The 17,512-nt window shown below is 47.3% G+C and overlaps 1 long non-coding RNA gene across 1 annotated transcript in view; it reads right to left on the bottom strand.

Annotated features, from left to right (window-relative positions):
* Positions 1–4,394: 4,394 nt before the first annotated feature.
* LOC139275701 (uncharacterized) overlaps positions 4,395–17,512 on the bottom strand; it is a 44,389-nt gene continuing 31,271 nt past the window's right edge. Inside the window, exons 2-3 of the long non-coding RNA XR_011595735.1 lie at positions 14,735–14,778; positions 4,395–4,498 (exon numbers count right to left, since the gene is read on the bottom strand). This is a non-coding gene — a long non-coding RNA (uncharacterized lncRNA). The remainder of the gene's footprint in view (positions 4,499–14,734; positions 14,779–17,512) is intronic.

The raw sequence follows: 17,512 nt of genomic DNA, 5'->3' as shown, positions 1-17,512 counted from the left end.
ACAATTTTCTCGCTTTTACAAAGGCATTTTCTTGGCTTTTGCCCCAAACCCATTCACCCCCTTTTCATAGTAAGACATGTACTGCTTCTAGCAGGTTGCTGAGACCTGGTAAGAAGTTACCAAAGTAGTTCAAGAGTTCCAGGAAAAGCAGCAGCTCCGTCACGTTCTGTGGCCTCAGTGCATTCTCGATTGCCTCCGTCTTCGCGTTGGAGGGCCTGATGCCATCCGCCGCAATCCTCCTTCCCAAGAACTCCATTTCAGGTGCCAGGAAAACGCACTTCGAGCGTTTTAACTTGAGCCCCACGTGGTTGAATCGACTAAGAACCTCCTCCAGGTTCTGCAGATGCTCGACTGTGTTCCGACCTGTGACCAAGATGTCGTCCTGAAAGACCACCATATGCGGGACCGACTTCAGTAAACTTTCCATGTTTCTCTGGAATATCGCCGCCGCTGATCGGATTCCAAATGGGCATCTGTTATAAACAAAAAGACCTTTGTGTGTGTTGATGCAGGTAAGGGCCTTCGCTGATTCCTCCAGTTCCTGCATCATGTAGGCTGAAGTCAGATCCAGCTTCGTGAACGTCTTTCCTCCTGCCAGCGTTGCAAAGAGGTCGTCGGCTTTTGGTAGTGGGTATTGGTCCTGCAGGGAGAAACTATTGATAGTTACTTTGTAATCGCCACAGATTCTGATGGTGCCGTCTCCCTTGAGGACTGGGACAATAGGAATGGCCCACTCGCTGAACTCGATCGGTGAAATGATACCCTCTCTTTGCAGCCGGTCTACCTCGATCTCTACGCTTTCTCTTATCATGTACGGTACTGCTTTCGCCGTGTGATGGATGGGTCGCGCCCCCGGAATTTGGTGGATCTGCACTTTTGCTCCTTGGAATTTCTCGATGCCTGGTTCGAACTATGAAGGAAATTTGTTTAAGACCTGTGCACAAGAAGTATCATCAGCGGGCGATAGCACTCGTACGTCGTCCCAGTTCCAGCGTATCTTTCCCAGCCAGCTCCTGCCGAGCAGCGTGGGACCATCGGCCGGTACCACCCAGAGTGGTAGCTTGTGTACTGCTCCATCATAGGAGACCTTTACGGTAGCACTGCCGATTACAGGAATCAGTTCTTTCGTGTAAGTTCTTAGTTTCGTGCGAATTGGAGTTAAGACTGGCCCTGAGGCCTTGTTGCACCACAACCTTTTGAAAGTCTTTTTGCCCATGATGGACTGGCTCGTGCCCGTGTCCAGCTCCATTGACACCAGGAGTCCATTTAGTTCAACATTCAGCATTATCGGGGGACAATTTGTGGTGAATGTGTGCACCCCATGTACCTCTGCCTCCTCTATCAGAGGTTCTGTTTCATCGTGATCCTCCGTGAATCTGTCCTTCTCTGCAGCGTGGTGGTTTGCAGGTTTAACAGGCTTAGTTGCTTGCCTGCACACTCGTTGGAGGTGTCCCATTGTTCCACAGCCCTTGCAAATGTATCCTTTGAATCAGCATGAATGGAAACGATGATCACCCCGGCAGCGCCAACAAGGTTTTAATGGCCTTGCATTCATCACCCTTGATGGTGGACTCTGAGACATCTGCGGACCTGCAGCTGCAGGTATGTGTGACCTGTCCTGTCCGTTACGATTCGAAAACTACATCACTTTGTTCACAGTACTTGTAGCAGCACTTGTGCGCTGAGAGATTTGCTTCGTATTGTCACTGGTGGCAATGAGCGCCTGGGCTATCGCTATGGCCTTACTCAAGGTTGGGGTCTCTACAGTCAAAAGTTTGCGTAGTATGGTTTTGTGGCCAATGCCAAGTACGAAAAAGTCTCTGAGCATATGCTCCAAATGTCCTTCAAATTCGCAATGTCCTGCAAAGCGTCTTAGCTCCGCAACATAACTCGCTACTTCCTGGCCTTCAGATCTTTTGTAGGTGTAGAATCGGTACCTCGCCATCAGAACGCTTTCCTTCGGGTTCAAATGCTCTCGGACCAGTGTGCACAAATCATCGTACGATTTCTCTGTGGATTTCGCTGGAGTGAGCAGATTCTTTATGAGGCCATACGTTGGTGCTCCACAGACGGTGAGGAGGATCGCTCTATGTTTGGCAATGCTCTCTTCCCCATCTAGCTCGCTGGCCACGAAGTATTGGTCGAGTCACTCCACAAAAGTTTCCCAATCATCTCCCTCCAAGAATTTCTCCAGGATTCCCATTGTTTTCTGCATCTTTGGGTTCGCCATCTGTGTCTCGTCGCCAGTTGTAGTGTATGGAGAAAGAGTCAGACTGAACACTGTGAGCTCAAAGTAATGTGCGACCTCAGTCTTTTATAGCAGGTCTCCAGAGTGCCTCTCCAACCTATGAAGCCTCCTTAAATACCTGTGCTCCCAAGGGATTATGAGAGCCCTTAGGACTCCAGGGAATGAGCCCTCTGCTGGCTGTACAGAGTATATACACCTTCTACCTCTGTCTATCTCTCTCTCTGTCTCTGTCTCACTCTGTCTCTCTGTCTCTCCCCCTTCTCTCTGCCCTCTCTCTCTCTCTGTCTCTCTCTATTTTTTTTTTTTTTTTTTTTTTTTTTTTTTTTTCTTTTCTTTTTTTTTTTTTTTCCAGTATTTGTCCCTCTGTCTCTTTCTGCCTCTCTCTCTCTCTCTCTCTCTTTCTCTCTGTCTCTCTCTCTGTCTCTCTATGTCTCTCTCTCTCTATGTCTCTTTCGCTATGTCTCTCTCTATGTATCTATCTGTCTTTCTCTCCCTCTGTCTCTCTCTCTCTCTCTGTCTATCTCTCTCTCTCTCCCTCCCTCTCTCTCTGTCTCACTCTCTCTCTCACTGTATCTCTCTCTCTGTCTCTCTCCCGTCTCTCTCTCTCTCTCACTCTCTCTCTCTCTCTTGCTCTGTCTCTCTGTCTCTCTCTGTCTCTCTCTGTCTCTCCCTCTCTGTCTCTCTGTCTTTCTCTGACACTCTCTCTCTCTTTCACTCTCCCCCTGTCTCTCTCTCACTCTGTCTTTCTCTCTCTCTCTCTCTCTCTGTCTTTCACTTTCTCTCTCTTTCTCTGTCTCTCTCCCCCTGTCTCTTCCTGTCTGTGTCTGACTCACTCTCCCCCTTTCTCTCTGTCTCGCTCTCTCTCCACCTCTCTCTCTCCCACCCTCGCTCTCCCCCCTCTCTCTGCCTGTCTCTCTCTCTCTCTCTGTCTCTCTCTCTCCCTGTCCTCATTCGCTCCCTCTCTCTCTGTCTCACCCCCCTCTCCCTCCCCCCCCCACCCCCTCTCCTCTCTCTTTATATTTGGGCTCTCCCCAGGTGCAGACAGTGAGGGTGAGGGGCTCTCTCTCACTCCCTCCCCCCCCCTCACTCTCTCTCCCTCTTTCCCCCACTCTCTCTCCCCTCTCTCTCTCCCTCCCTCTCCCCCCACTCTCTCTCTCTCTCTCCCCCTCTCTCTCCCCTCTCCCCCCTCTCTCTCCCCCTCTCTCCCTCTCTCTCTCCCTCTCTCTCCCTCTCCCCCTTCTCTCTCTCTCCCCCCCTCACTCTCTCTCCCCCCTCTCTACCCCCTCTCTCTCCCCCTCTCTCTCTCTCTCTCCCTGTCTCTATATATTTGGCCTCTCCCCCCGGTGCAGACAGTGAGGGTGAGGGGCTCTCTCTCACTCTCTGATGGGGGGAGTGCAGGGACCAGTGGGTGGGCACTGACCCCTCACTCTCTGTCACCTCAGCACCTTATTGTCAGGGTGTGTGGGTCACAGATCGCTTTTGGTTTCATGTTGAGACATTGTGAATTGTGAGCCTCTGAACATTGGATAAAGCACCCGGTCTGGAATTCCCCCGGTGTTGGATGTATAAATACTGCCCCACCCCCGGAGCAATGTTCAGAGATCTTCAGCGGACCCAAGAAGCCGAGAACAACCTGAACCATGACTACGATCATGTGATATATTCACAGAGCACAGCACACACAGCTCCTTACATGGCAGGCAGCTCCCTCGGAAGTCTCCGGAAATCTGCCTGGTTCTGTTTATTATTAACCCTGTACTTAAAGTACACAGTACGTCCGCATCCACAGTGTGGCGCTACAAACATTACAAGCTTACAGACATTACACTCCTCCCTCCTTAATGAAGAAGTTATTATAACAAACATCATACATAACTTTCATGTTTATACATAATACAGGATATAAACTTTTTTTTTTCCATATTTACAAATTTTACTTTACCACTTGTTTTCTGTTTCGAAGAGGATATCTTCGCTCTCGAACAGAACCTTCCAAACATGCTGTCGATTTCACACTCATTCGAGGCTCATCCTGAGGAACGTTTTCCTCCACGGAATTTTCTTGATTTTCATTTGAACTCACTCTAACTTCAGGCTCTTTGTTTTCCTGACTCGGACTCAGACTTTCATTCTGATTCTCTCCTGGATTTGTTTTCAGTACATTGGATTTACGATTTGCTACTGGTGTATCAAAACTATCTGATGAGTCAGACATAATTGAATCATTCCCACCTTCAACTCCTTCCATGCCTGTAGGTAAAATATGATCAATATGAACAAACCGAACCTGTCCATTATCAAACATCTTGAACAAATATGTGCGAGGACCACATATCTTCACCACTCTTCCTGGCAACCACTTTAACCATTTATGGTGATGGTTCTTCACTCTCACCTTCTAGTTTAATTTCACACTTCTCTCTTTTACTCTACCTCTATCATGATTCTCTTTCTGTCTTAATTGTGTCTCTTCTACGGACTGTGCCAAATTTGGCTTTAACAATGAAAATCTGGTTCGTGGCTGTCGTTTGAGAAACAACTCTGCTGGTGTTCTATCAGTAGTTGTCTGAGGAGTATTTCGATATGTAATTAAACAATTAGCCAATTTGTGATCCAATGACAACTGTCGTTTCCTTGGATTTGGAACTAACATTTGTTTTATGAGGGTACGTTTTACAATTTGTACAGTGCGCTCTGCTGCACCATTCGAAGCAGGATGGTATGGTGGAACCTTGGTATGTTTCGCACCATTTTTGCTCGTGAATTGTGCAAATTCTTCTGAACGAAAGTGTGGTCCATTATCCAAAACAATTTCTTCAGGGAGGCCAAATGAAGAAAATAATTTTCGTAAAATGTTTTACTTTTTGTTACAATGTTTTACTTGTTGTACATTGGAAACACCTCAACCCACTTCGAATGGCTATCAAACACAATGAACAATTGTTGTCCTTCTAACTCAGCAAAATCAATATGTAGCCTTTGCCACATTCTGGGAGGCCATTTCCATGGCTGTAATGGTACTGGTGGTGGTTGCTTGCTTTGCGATTGACATGTCATACACTGACTCACGATGTACTCCATATCTTTATCAAGACCTGGCCACCATAAATAACTGTGCAAAATTCTTGGTCAAGTACATTCCCAGGTGTTGGTCATGGAGGTCTCCTAATAATTTGGACCTGAATTTATTTGGTATAACACTCTTGCACCCCACATAATTCAATCTTTATCGACTGATAATTCATTCCTACGAATGAAGAATGGATGTGTATCTTTGTCTGTTACCTGGCTTAGCCATCCATTTGCAATATAATCATACACCTTTGACATCACTGGGTCACGTTTGGTTGCTCTACCAATCTCTTCAGCTGTGACTGGCAATTTATCAATGTATGAAAAATAAAACACTTCTCCCCTATCGGGTGTAACTTGTGATGGGGAAGGCAATCTAGACATTGCATCAGTATTGCTGTGATCAGCTGATCATCTGTATTCAATATCATATGTATATGCTGACAAAATCAAAGCCCATCTCTGCATTCGGGCTGCAGCTAATGTTAGAACTGGGGACTTTGGATGGAGGATTGCTGTTAGGGGCTTATGGTCCGTAACGATGTAAACTTATGACCATACAAGTATTTGTGAAACTTTTTGACCCCAAAAATTAATGTCAAAGCTTCCCTTTCAATTTGCGCATAATTACTCTCACTGGCACTGAGAGTGCGTGAAGCAAAAGCAATTGGTCTCTCCTCCCCACTACGTGATACATGAGAGATTACTGCCCCCAACTCCATACGGAGAGGCATCACATGCTAGCTTAATCTCCTTAGATATGTCATAGTGAACTAACATGGTGCTCTCTACAAATTGGCTTTTACACTCCTTGAATGCTGTATCGCATTCTTTTGACCACTTCCAATGGACCTGTTTTTTCAAAAGTTCATTCAATGGGTGTAATACTGTAGCCAAATTTGGTAGGAACGTCCCATAATAGTTCAAAAGACCCAAGAATGAACGAAGTTCAGTGACGTTCCTGGGAGTGGGTGCATTTCTAATTGCATCCAATTTTTCCATGGTTGGATGTAAACCATCTTTGTCTACTCTGTACCCTAAGTACTCCACTGAGTTTTTAAATAACTCACACTTACGAGCAGACACTCGTACTCTGTGCTTCTCTAGCTGTTAGAGGACTTCATTCAATATGTTATTATGAATTTGCCTACTTGGTGCTGAAATTAATATTTCATCCAAATAACATACTACCCCTTCAATACCTTGAAAAATCTGGTTCATCACCCCTTGGAATATGGCAGGGGCGGAAGACAGGCCGAGATGAGTATTTATAGTCAAACATGACTTGGACTCCTCATCTAGTTCAAGCTGTAAGTAGGCATTCATAAGATCCAGTTTTGAGAAGATCTGACCACCGGTCAGTGTTGTGAACAAATCTTCTATATTCGGCAATGTATTGGGGACATTACCCTCTAGAACCTGGTTTACGGTTACTTTATAATCACCACACAATCTTACCTTACCATCAGACTTAGGTACAACAACAATGGGTGTAGCCCAATTACATCGATCTATCTTACAAATAATGTTCTCAGTCTCTAGTCTTTTGAGTTCTTGCTCAACTTTCTCTTTGAGCGCATATGATATGGAAAATGGCTTGTAGTAAACCGATCTAGCATCCTTCTGTACCCTGACACTCGCCTTGAAGCCTTGGATCGGACGGCCCGTTTCACAGAACACCTTCGGATACTTCTTGATAACCTCATCCGTTGATGAAAATCTCGCTTCCACACAGAAAATCTTACTCCAATCCAGCTTCAGTGAGCTCAACCAATTTCTTCTTAATAAGGCAGACTTGTCTCCTTTCATTACTATTAGAGGCAAGTTCTGAAATTGATCTTTATATTTCACCGGTACGGTGATATGACCTACCACAAGAATTTTCTCTCCCGAGTAGCCTCGCAGCTCCATCTTGGATTTCTCCAGTTGGAAATCACGCAATTTGTCGAGGTACAGTGACTCCGGTACTACACTCATGGATGCACCCGTGTCAATTTCCATTGGTATCTTGAATCCCGCAACATCTATGTGGATTTTGATGCTTTCCGAATCGCTGTCCGTTAACCTCGTGCTCCTGATGACGTGTAACTCTAACATCTCCTCGTCCTGTTGTTGTTCTTCCATGCCATGTAGTCTCTTGGTATTTCTACTCATAGCTTTGAACGCTGGACTCATAGCTTTGGAAGCTGGTTTACCCTTCAGTCGGCATGCCTTCGCAAGATGCCCAGTCTTCCTGCAGAAGAAACACTCTGCCTTCACGTATGGACAACTTTGAGCAATGTGTTGTCCCAGGCACCTATAGCACAACTTCGATGCTCTGTTAGAATTTCCAGTTTCTGAGACTTTGGGCCCCCACCGTCTTTTACTTTGAACCTGCAGGTGATTTACCTAGGTTGACTGATGACCGTAATCATTATTTAATTCTCGGGAATATTGTTCAGCCATGCCCATCGACCTCGCTGTCTGACAAGCAATCTCAAAAGTCAAGTCACCCGTCGTCAATAACTTCCTTCTGATCGCATCATTTTTCACCCCACAAACAAAACGATCCCGTAATGCTCGGTTTTGAAAGTTTCCAAAATTACAGTGCATCAATAGCTTTTTTAATGCTACGATGTAATCACTGATACTTTCATCAGCCTTTTGATTCCGAATCCCGAAACGATAGCTTTCAGCAATTTCTAACGGTTTGGGGTTACAGTGCTGCTCCAGCTTTGTTAAAATCTCTTTAAGCGTTGTGTCCTTTGTCTCGTCAGGCACAAGCAGATTTACAAGGGTTTCGTATAATGTCGAACCCGTCGCTGATAAGAAGATCACTTTCTTACGTTCCAACACATCCCGGTTCTGGACTGCATTGTTTGGAACTTCGATTATGTTATTTGCAGTGAAATACATTTCTAGCCGATACCACATACGCTTTAAAACATTCCTGGTCATGTCTATATTCCCCCAAATGTCCTATTACACCTGCCATTTTAATCTCTAGCTGTTCACACCATGTGCTGTATTTTACCTTGGATTTTGTAGCTTTTTTCCAAAGGCAGGAACTTCCAAAATCTCTCTGTCAGCTGGTTGAATCCTTCACCAACAAAATTTAAGCTTTAAATCATCCGAAAAATCCCATCTCAATCATCAAGTGTGATATATTCACAGAGCACAGCACACACAGCTCCTAACATGGCGGGCAGCTCTCTCGGAAGCCTCCCGAAATCTGCCTGGTTCTGTTTATTATTAACCCAGCACTTGCAGTACACAATACGTCCACATCCACAGTGTGGAGCTACAAACATTACAAGCTTACAGACATGACAGATCGTAAAGTGTCATCAGGAACGTTCCTTCCCGTCCGTGAGTAGCAACTGCAAATTAAATCTTTACCGTCAGGGCCAGAGATTCTGCTCTTGGTGCAATGCGAAATTGTGCTCAGAATGCGCTTGAAATTCAGCTGGTCACTTTCGGACTGTCGGAATGTGAGAAACACGGCAAATTATTTGCGCACAGCAAGCTCCCACACACAACAATGACCAGATAATCTGCTTTTGTTATGTTGATTGAGGGATAAATATTGGCTTCTTCAAAATAGTGCCAAGGGATCTTTTACATCCACCTGAGAGAGCAGACGGTGCCTCGGTTTGACAATTCATGCAGAAGACGGCACTGCCGACAGTGCGACACTCCCTCAGTACTGCCCCTCCGACAGTGCGGCGCTCCCTCAGTACTGCCCCTCCAACAGTGCAGGGCTCCCTCAGTACTGCCCCTCCGATAGTGAGGCGCTCCCTCAGTACTGCCCCTCTGACAGTGCAGGGCTCCCTCAGTACTGCCCCTCCGACAGTGCGGCGCTCCCTCAGTACTGCCCCTCCAACAGTGCAGGGCTCCCTCAGTACTGCCCCTCTGACAGTGCGGCGCTCCCTCAGTACTGCCCCTCTGACAGAGCAGCACTCCCTCAGTACTGCCCTTCCAACAGTGCGGCGCTCCCTCAGCATAGCCCTTCTGACAGTGCGGTGCTCCCTCAGTACTGCCCCTCCGACAGTGCTGCACTCCCTCGGTACTGCCCCTCCGTCAGTGCGGAAATCCTTCAGTACTGCCCCTCCGACAGTGCGGCGCTCCCTCAGTACTGCCCCTCCAACAGTGCAGGGCTCCCTCAGTACTGCCCTCCGACAGTGCAGCGCTCCCTCAGTACTGCCCTTCCAACAGTGCAGGGCTCCTTCAGTACTGCCCCTCCGACAGTGCAGCACTCCCTCAGTACTGCCCCTCCAACAGTGCAGCGGTCCCTCAGCACAGCCCTTCGAACAGTGCGGTGCTCCCTCAGTACTGCCCTTCTGACAGTGCGGCGCTCCCGCAGTACTGCCCTTCTGACAGTGCCGCACTCCCTCAGTACTGCCCCTCCAAAAGTGCAGTGCTCCCTCAGTATTGACCCTCCGACAGTACAGCGCTCCCTCAATACTGCCGCTCCGACAGTGCAGCACTCCCTCAGTACTGCCTCTCCGACAGTGCGGCGCTCCCTCAGTACTGCCCCTCCGACAGTGCGGTGCTCCCTCAGTACCGCCCTCCGACAGTGCAGATCTTCCTCAGTACTGCCCCTCCGACATAGAAACATAGAAAATAGATGCAGGAGTAGGCCATTCGGCCCCTCGAGCCTGCACCACCATTCAATAAGATCATGGCTGATCATTCACCTCAGTACCTCTTTCCTGCTTTTTGTCCGAAGCCCTTAATCCCTTTAGCCGTCAGGGTCATATCTAACTCCCTCTTGAATATATCCAATGAACTGGCATCAACAACTCTCTGCAGGGAATTCCACAGGTTAACAACTCTGAGTGAAGAAGTTTCTCCTCATCTCAGTCCGAAAAGGCCTACCCTTTATCCTAAGACTGTGTCACCTGGTTCTCGACTTCCCAACATCGGGAACATTCTTCCCGCATCTAACCTGTCTACTCCTGTCAGAATCTTACATGTTTCTATGAGATCCCCTCTCATCCTTCTAAACTCCAATGTATAAAGGCCCAGTTGATCCAGTCTCTCCTCCTATGTCAGTCCTGCCATCCCAGGAATCAGTCTGGTGAACCTTCGCTGCACTCCCTCAATAGCAAGAACGTCCTTCCTCAGATTAGGAGACCAAAACTGAACACAACATTCCAGGTGAGGTCTCACCAAGGCCATGTACACCTGCAGTAAGATCTCCCTGCTCCTATACTCAAATCCCCTAGCTATGAAGGCCAACATACCATTTGCCTTCTTCACCGCCTGCTGCACCTGCATGCCAACTTTCAATGACTGATGAACCATGACACCCAGGTCTCGTTGCACCTCTCCTTTTCTGAATCTTTCACCATTCAGATAATATTCTGCCTTTGTGTTTTTGCCCCAAAGTGGATAACCTCACATTTATCCACATTATACTGCATCTGCCATGCATTTGCCCACTCACCTAACCTGTCCAAGTCACCCTGCAGCCTTTTAGCATCCTCCTCAAAGCTCACACTGCTACCCAGCTTAGTGTCATCTGCAAACTTGAGATATTACACTCAATTCCTCATCCAAATCATTAATGTATATTGTATAGAGCTGGGGTCCCAGCACTGAGCCCTGCGGCACTCCACAAGTCACTGCCTGCCATTCCGAAAAGGACCCGTTTATCCCGACTCTCTGCTTCCTGTCTGCGAACCAGTTCTCTATCCACGTCAGTACATTACCCCCAATACCATGTGCTTTGATTTTGCACATCAATCTCTTGTGTGGGACCTTCTCAAAAGCCTTTTGAAAGTCCAAATACATCACAGCCACTGGTTCTCCCTTGTCCACTCTGCTAGTTACATCCTCAAAAAATTCCAGAAGATTCGTCAAGCATGATTTCCCTTTCGTAAATCCATGCTGACTTGATCCGATCCTGTCACTGCTTTCCAAATGCGTTGCTATTTCATCCTTACTGATTGATTCCAACATTTTCCCCACTGCTGATGTCAGGCTAACTGGTCTATAATTACTTGTTTTCTCACTCCCTTTTTCTCTCTCTCTCTTTTTTTAAAAATGGTGTTACATTAGCTACCCTCCAGTCCATGGGAACTGATCCAGAGTCGATAGACTGTTGGAAAATGATCACCTATGCATCCACTGTTTCTTGGGCCACTTCCTTAAGTACTCTGGGATGGAGACTATCAGGCCCCGGGGATTTATCGGCCTTCAATCCATCAATTTCCCTAACACAATTTCCCGCCTGATAAGAATATCCTTCAGTTCCTCCTTCTCACTGGACCATCGGTCCCCTAGTACTTCCGGAAGGTTATTTGTGTCTTCCTTCGTGAAGACAGAACCAAAGTATTTGTTCAATTGGTCTGCCATTTCTTTGTTCCCCATTATAAATTCACCTGAATCCAACTGCACGGGACCTACGTTTGACTTCACTAATCTTTTTCTCTTCACATATCGATAGAAGCTTTTGCAGTCAGTTTTTATGTTTCTGGCAAGCTTCCTCTTGTACTCTATTTTCCCTCTCTTAATCAATCCCTTGGTCCTCCTCTGCTGAATTCTAAATTTCTCCCAGTCCTCAGGTTTGCTGCTTTTTCTGGCCAATTTCTATGTCACTTCCTTGGATTTAACACTATCCGTAATTTCCCTTGTTAGTCACGGTTGAGTCACCTGCCCCGTTTTGTTTTTACTCGAGACAGGGATGTACAATTGGTGAAGTTCATCCATGTGATCTTTAAATGTTTGCCATTGCCTATCCACCGTCAACCATTTAAGTATCATTTGCCAGTCTATTCTAGCTAATTCACGCCTCATACCATCGAAGTTATCTTTCCTTAAGTTCAGGACCCTAGTTTCTGAATTAACTGTGTCACTCTCCATCTTAATAAAGAATTCTACCATATTAGGGTCACTCGTCCCAAAGGGGCCTCGCACAACAAGATTGCTAATTAGTCCCGTCTCATTACACATCACCCAGTCTAGGATGGCCAGCTCTCTAGTTGGTTCCTCGACATATTGGTCTAGAAAACCATCCCTAATACACTCCAGGAAATCCTCCTCCACCGCATTGCTACCAGTTAGGTTAGCCCAATCAATATGTAGATTAAAGTCGCCCATGATAACTGCTGTACCTTTATTGCACATATCCCTTATTTCTTGTTTGATGCTGTTCCCAACCTCACGACTATTGTTTGGTGGTCTGTACACAACTCCCACTAACGGTTTCTGCCCTTTGATATTCCGCAGCTCCACCCATACCGATTCCACATCATCCAGGCTAATGTCCCTCCTTAGTATTGCATTAATTTCCTCTTTAACCAGCAATGCCACCCCGTCTCCTTTTCCTATCTGTCTATCCTTCCTAAATGTTGAATATCCCTGGATGTTGAGTTCCCAGCCTTGGTCACCCTGGAGCCATGTCTCCGTGATGCCAATTACATCATATCCGTTAACCGCTGTCTGCGCAGTTAATTCGTCCACCTTATTCCGAATACTCCTCGCATTGAGGCACAGAGCCTTCAGGCTTGTCTTTTTAATACACCTTGACCCTTTAGAATTTTGCTGTAACATGGCCCTTTTTGATTTTTGCCTTGGGTTTCTCTGCCCTCCACTTTTACTGTTCCCCTTTCTATCTTTTACTTCTGCCTCCATTTTATTTCCTTCTGTCTCCCTGTATAGGTTCCCATCCCCCTGCCCTATTAGTTTAACTCCTCCACAACAGCAATAGCAAACACTCCCCCAGGACATTGGTTCTGGTCCTGCCCAGGTGCAGACCGTCCGGTTTGTACTGGTCCCACCTCCCCCAGAACCGGTTCCAATGTCTCAGGAATTTGAATCTCTCCCTTCTGCACCACTCCTCAAGCCACGTATTCATCTGAGCTATCCTGCAATTCTTACTCTGACTAACATGTGGCACTAGTAGCAATCCTGAGATTACTACTTTTGAGGTGCTACTTTTTAAATTTAGCTCCTAGCTCCCTAAACTCATCTCGTAGGACCTCATCCCGTTTTTTACCTATATCGTTGGTACCTATGTGCACCACGACAACTGGCTGTTCACCCTCCCTTTTCAAAATATCCTACACCCGCTCCGAGACATTCTTGACCCTTGCACCAGGGAGGCAACATACCATCCTGGAGTCTCGGTTGCAGCCGCAGAAACGCCTATCTATTCCCCTTACAATTGAATCCCCTATCACTCTAGCTCTCCCACTCTTTTTCCTGCCCTCCTGTGCAGCAGAGCCACCCATGGTGCCATGAACTTGGCTGCTGCTGCCCTCCCCTGATGAGTCACCCCCCTCAACAGTACTCAAAGCAGTGTATCTGTTTTGCAGGGGGATGACCATAAAGGACCCCTGCACTACCTTCTTGCACTGCTCTTCCTGTTGGTCACCCATCCCCTATCTGGCTGTGTACCCTTTACCTGCGGTATGACCAACTCACGTAAACGTCATTCTCAGCATCGTGGATGCTCCAGAGTGAATCCACCCACAGCTCCAGGGCCGCAATGCGGTCCGTCAGGAACTGCAGGCAGATACACTTCCCGCACATGTAGTCGTTAGGGACACCGGAAGCGTCCCTGACTTCCCACATAGTACAGGAGGAGCATAACACGTGTCCGAGCTCTCCTGCCATGATTTAACCCCTTCTATTAACTTAATTTGGCAACAACAATACTAAAAGGTTACTAACTGATAAAGAAAAAGAAAAACTACTTACCAATCACCAGCCAATCACTTACCCCCTTGGCTGTTTCGTCACCTTTCGATTTCTTTCTACATCTATTTTGCCTTCTCTCCCAGCTGCAGCTGCACCGGCTGGGCCTTTATAGGCCGCTGCCTCCTCGAATTCCCCGCTCGAAGTCCCACTGCCTCCGACGATCAAAGGCCTTTTTATAGGCCGCTGCTTGACGCGCCTCGAAGTCCATGCTCGAAGTGCGGCGCTCCCTCAGTACTGCCCTCCGACAGTGCAGCGCTCCCTCAGTACTGCTCCTCCAACCGTGCAGCGCTCCCTCAGTACTGCTCCTCCAACCGTGCAGCACTCCCTCAGTACTGCCCCTCCGACAGTGCAGCGCTCCCTCAGTACTGCTCCTCCAACTGTGCAGCACTCCCTCAGTACTGCTCCTCCGACAGTGCGGCGCTCCCTCAGTACTGCCCCTCCGACAGTGCGGTGCTCCCTCAGTACTGCCCCTCCAACAGTGCAGCACTCCCTCAGTACTGCGCCTCCGACAGTGAGGCACTCCCTCAGTACTGCTCCTCCTACAGTGCAGCACTCTCTCAGTACTGCCCCTCCGACAATGCGGCACTCCCTCGGTACTGCCCCTCTGACAGTGCGGCACTCCCTCAGTACAGCCCCTCCGACAGTGCAGCACTTCCTCAGTACTGCCCTGGGAATGTCAGCCTGGATTTTTGTGCTTAATTCTCTGGAGAGGAACTTGAACCCACGAACCTTTGACTCAGAGCCGAAAGAACAGGGATCTCACTGAGCCATGTCTGACAAGGAGACAAAAATGGGAAAGAACAGGTGAAGATCAGGGAGAACGTCACACACACAACACACAAGCTGAGAGACAGAGAAAGACTCTCTCTAGGTCCCTTCTATCTCTGTCTATCTTCCTCTCTCTCTCTCTCCCTCTCACTCTCTCTCACTCTGTCCCTCCGTCTCTCCCCCTGTCTCTTTCGCCCTCTCTCTCTTAATCTATTTCTCTTCATCTCTCTCTCTGTCTATCAATTTCTCTGTCTCTGCCTCTCTCTCTCTCTCTGTCTGCCTCTCTCTCTCTCTGGCTACCCCTCTCTCTCTCCGTCTCTCTGACTCTCTCTCTCTCTCTCTCTCTCTCCCTCTCTCTCTCTCTCTCTCTCTCTCCATCTCTCACTCTCTATCTGTCTCTCTATCTCTCACTCTATCACTGACTCTCTCTCTCTCTCTCTCTCTCTCTCCCTCCCTCTCTCTCTCTCTCTCTCTCTCTCTGTCTCACTCTCTCTCCCTCTCTCTCTCTCTCTCCCTCCATCTTTCACTCTCTATCACTCTCTCTATCTCTCACTCTATCACTGTCACTGTCTCTCTCTCTCTCTCTCTCTCTCTCTCTCTCTCCCTGCCTCTCTCTCTCTCTGTCTCTCTGACTCTCTCTTGTAAGCGGGGGGTGATCTCTATGAGGGGGTCAGGTTCCCTTCTCACCAACTTGAGCGGTTCGAATCACTCCCACTCCCTTGGGTTCTAGACTCTGGATTTATTTGCGGGGGTGTGACAAAAGTGCAAAGGACACTGGTTTGATGCAAAAGAACTTTGTTTTTATTACAGTCGAGGAAATACAAGCTTATTACTCTAGTAAGAGAATACAAGGCCAGACTTAGAATCGTTCTGATCAGGGACAATACAAGGAAAGGTACAAGGTCAAACTTATAATCACTCTAATAAAGAACCATACACTACACATTCAAAGGGAGTTACAGTAGAATTACACCTCCCACCTCCCAATACCTAATTCTAGCTCGGTTAGACTCCAGGGCAGACAGAGACTATGCTTACCTATCCTTTTGACAGTTAACGGTAGATCACGGTTTCGGGATTCGCTGGAAGTGGTAGGGTCTGCTTGCCGTACCCCGAACATTGAAGAGGACTTCTTGCTGCGCAATCTTCAGTTGGGTTGAGTCCGCTGATGCAGTAAGGTGCATTTTGGGTCTGTCAGGTAAGTACCCGTTTTCTTTGGTTAGCAATAGGTTTCTACAGTCCTTTAGGTAATGTTTTACCCGTTGGTAGGTCAGGATTAGATTGTAGAGTGGAAACTTTTCGATTCTTTGGTTTTTTTCCCGTTGGAGTTTTGTTCGAGTTTGGTCGATCGCAGTGGTTTTCCCTTGATACCACGTTGACTGTGGTCGGTCACTGCCGCGATGGTGATGTTCTTCCTTCCTTCAGGACTTCAGGACTTCGAGGCTGGAGAAGATAGTTTACAACTGTCACGTTGGTTTCTCTCCTTGTCTTGATGACATCAGCTTGGTCTCGGTTGTATGGCAAAGTGTGTCATCCGCTTTGTTGAAAACAGGGGCCAGTTATACGATTTCAGTGGTTCTAATCTTGGCACTAAATCTGTTCAGAATTCTTTGTAATATGTTGGCGGGCTCGTTAAAGTTGATATGTCTCGAGTGGATTGATGTTCGAAAAATATTTCCTGATGGAAATATTAGTTTGGTAATTGCAATGTCCTTTTGTGCTTAGTTTTTTCGCATAAAGGCTGGATTGGGCCTCTTTGTGATGTATATGCTGAAATGGTTGTTCAGACCCATGTTGATAGGGAGCTACCTCTGGGTGTTTTTGTGATGTTAATGTCTCTTGTGGAGAAGGATTCTCGAATACTCATTTCTCCAGACAGGTTACTTTAGTCCTCACACCCAGGTAGACTCCCTTAATCAGGTTTCTCCTGCTAGTTCCTTAGGCCCGCCCACAGCCTTGAATTTGTCTTTTAAAATCCAAAATTCTATTAAAGTTCGTAGTTTCTTCCATAAGCACTTAAGGGTTCCAAACCTTTCGGGTAGATAGTCCCAAATTACATTCCCTTTTGAATGAGCCCAAACACGGGGGCGGGGGCGGGTTCTTGTTAATTTTGCACCTTCACTCTGTCTCTCTCTCTCTCTCTCTATCACTCTCTCTCCCTCTTTCTCTCCCTCTCTCACTCTCTCTCACTCTCTCTCTCGCTCTCTGCCTCGCTCTCTATCTCTCTCTCTATCACTGTCACTGTCTCTCTGTCTCTCTCTTTCTCCCTGTCTCTCTCTATCTCTGTCTCTCTCTCTCCCTGCCTCTCTCTCTTTCTGTCTATCCCTCTCTCTCTCTCCATCTCTCTCTCTCTGTCTCTCTCTCTCTCCCTCTCTCTCTGTCACTCTCTCTCACCCTCCCTCTCTCTCTCTCTCTGTCACTCTCGCTCTCCCTCCCTCTCTACTTCTCTGTCTTTCTCTCTCTCTCTCTCTCTATCTCTCTCTCTCTCTCTATCTCTCTATCACTGTCGCTGTCTCTGTCTCTCTCTATCTTTATCTCTGTCTCTCTGTCTCTCTCTCTCCCTGTCCCTCTCTCTGTATCTCTCTCCCTGTCTCTCTCTCTCTGTCTCTCTCTCTCCCTCTCACTCACTCTCTCTGTCTCTCTGTCTCTCTCTCTCTCTCTCTCTCTCTGTCTCTCTCGCTCTGTCTCTCTCTGTCACTCTCTCTCTCCATCTCTGTTTTTATCTCTGTCTCTCTCTCA

The sequence above is a fragment of the Pristiophorus japonicus genome, chromosome 11 (genome assembly GCF_044704955.1).
Source record: "Pristiophorus japonicus isolate sPriJap1 chromosome 11, sPriJap1.hap1, whole genome shotgun sequence".
In the NCBI taxonomy this organism is placed as follows: Eukaryota; Metazoa; Chordata; class Chondrichthyes; family Pristiophoridae; genus Pristiophorus; species Pristiophorus japonicus.
The sequence above is the reverse complement of the archived record's forward strand: the minus strand, read 5'-3'. Positions and strand labels throughout refer to the sequence as shown.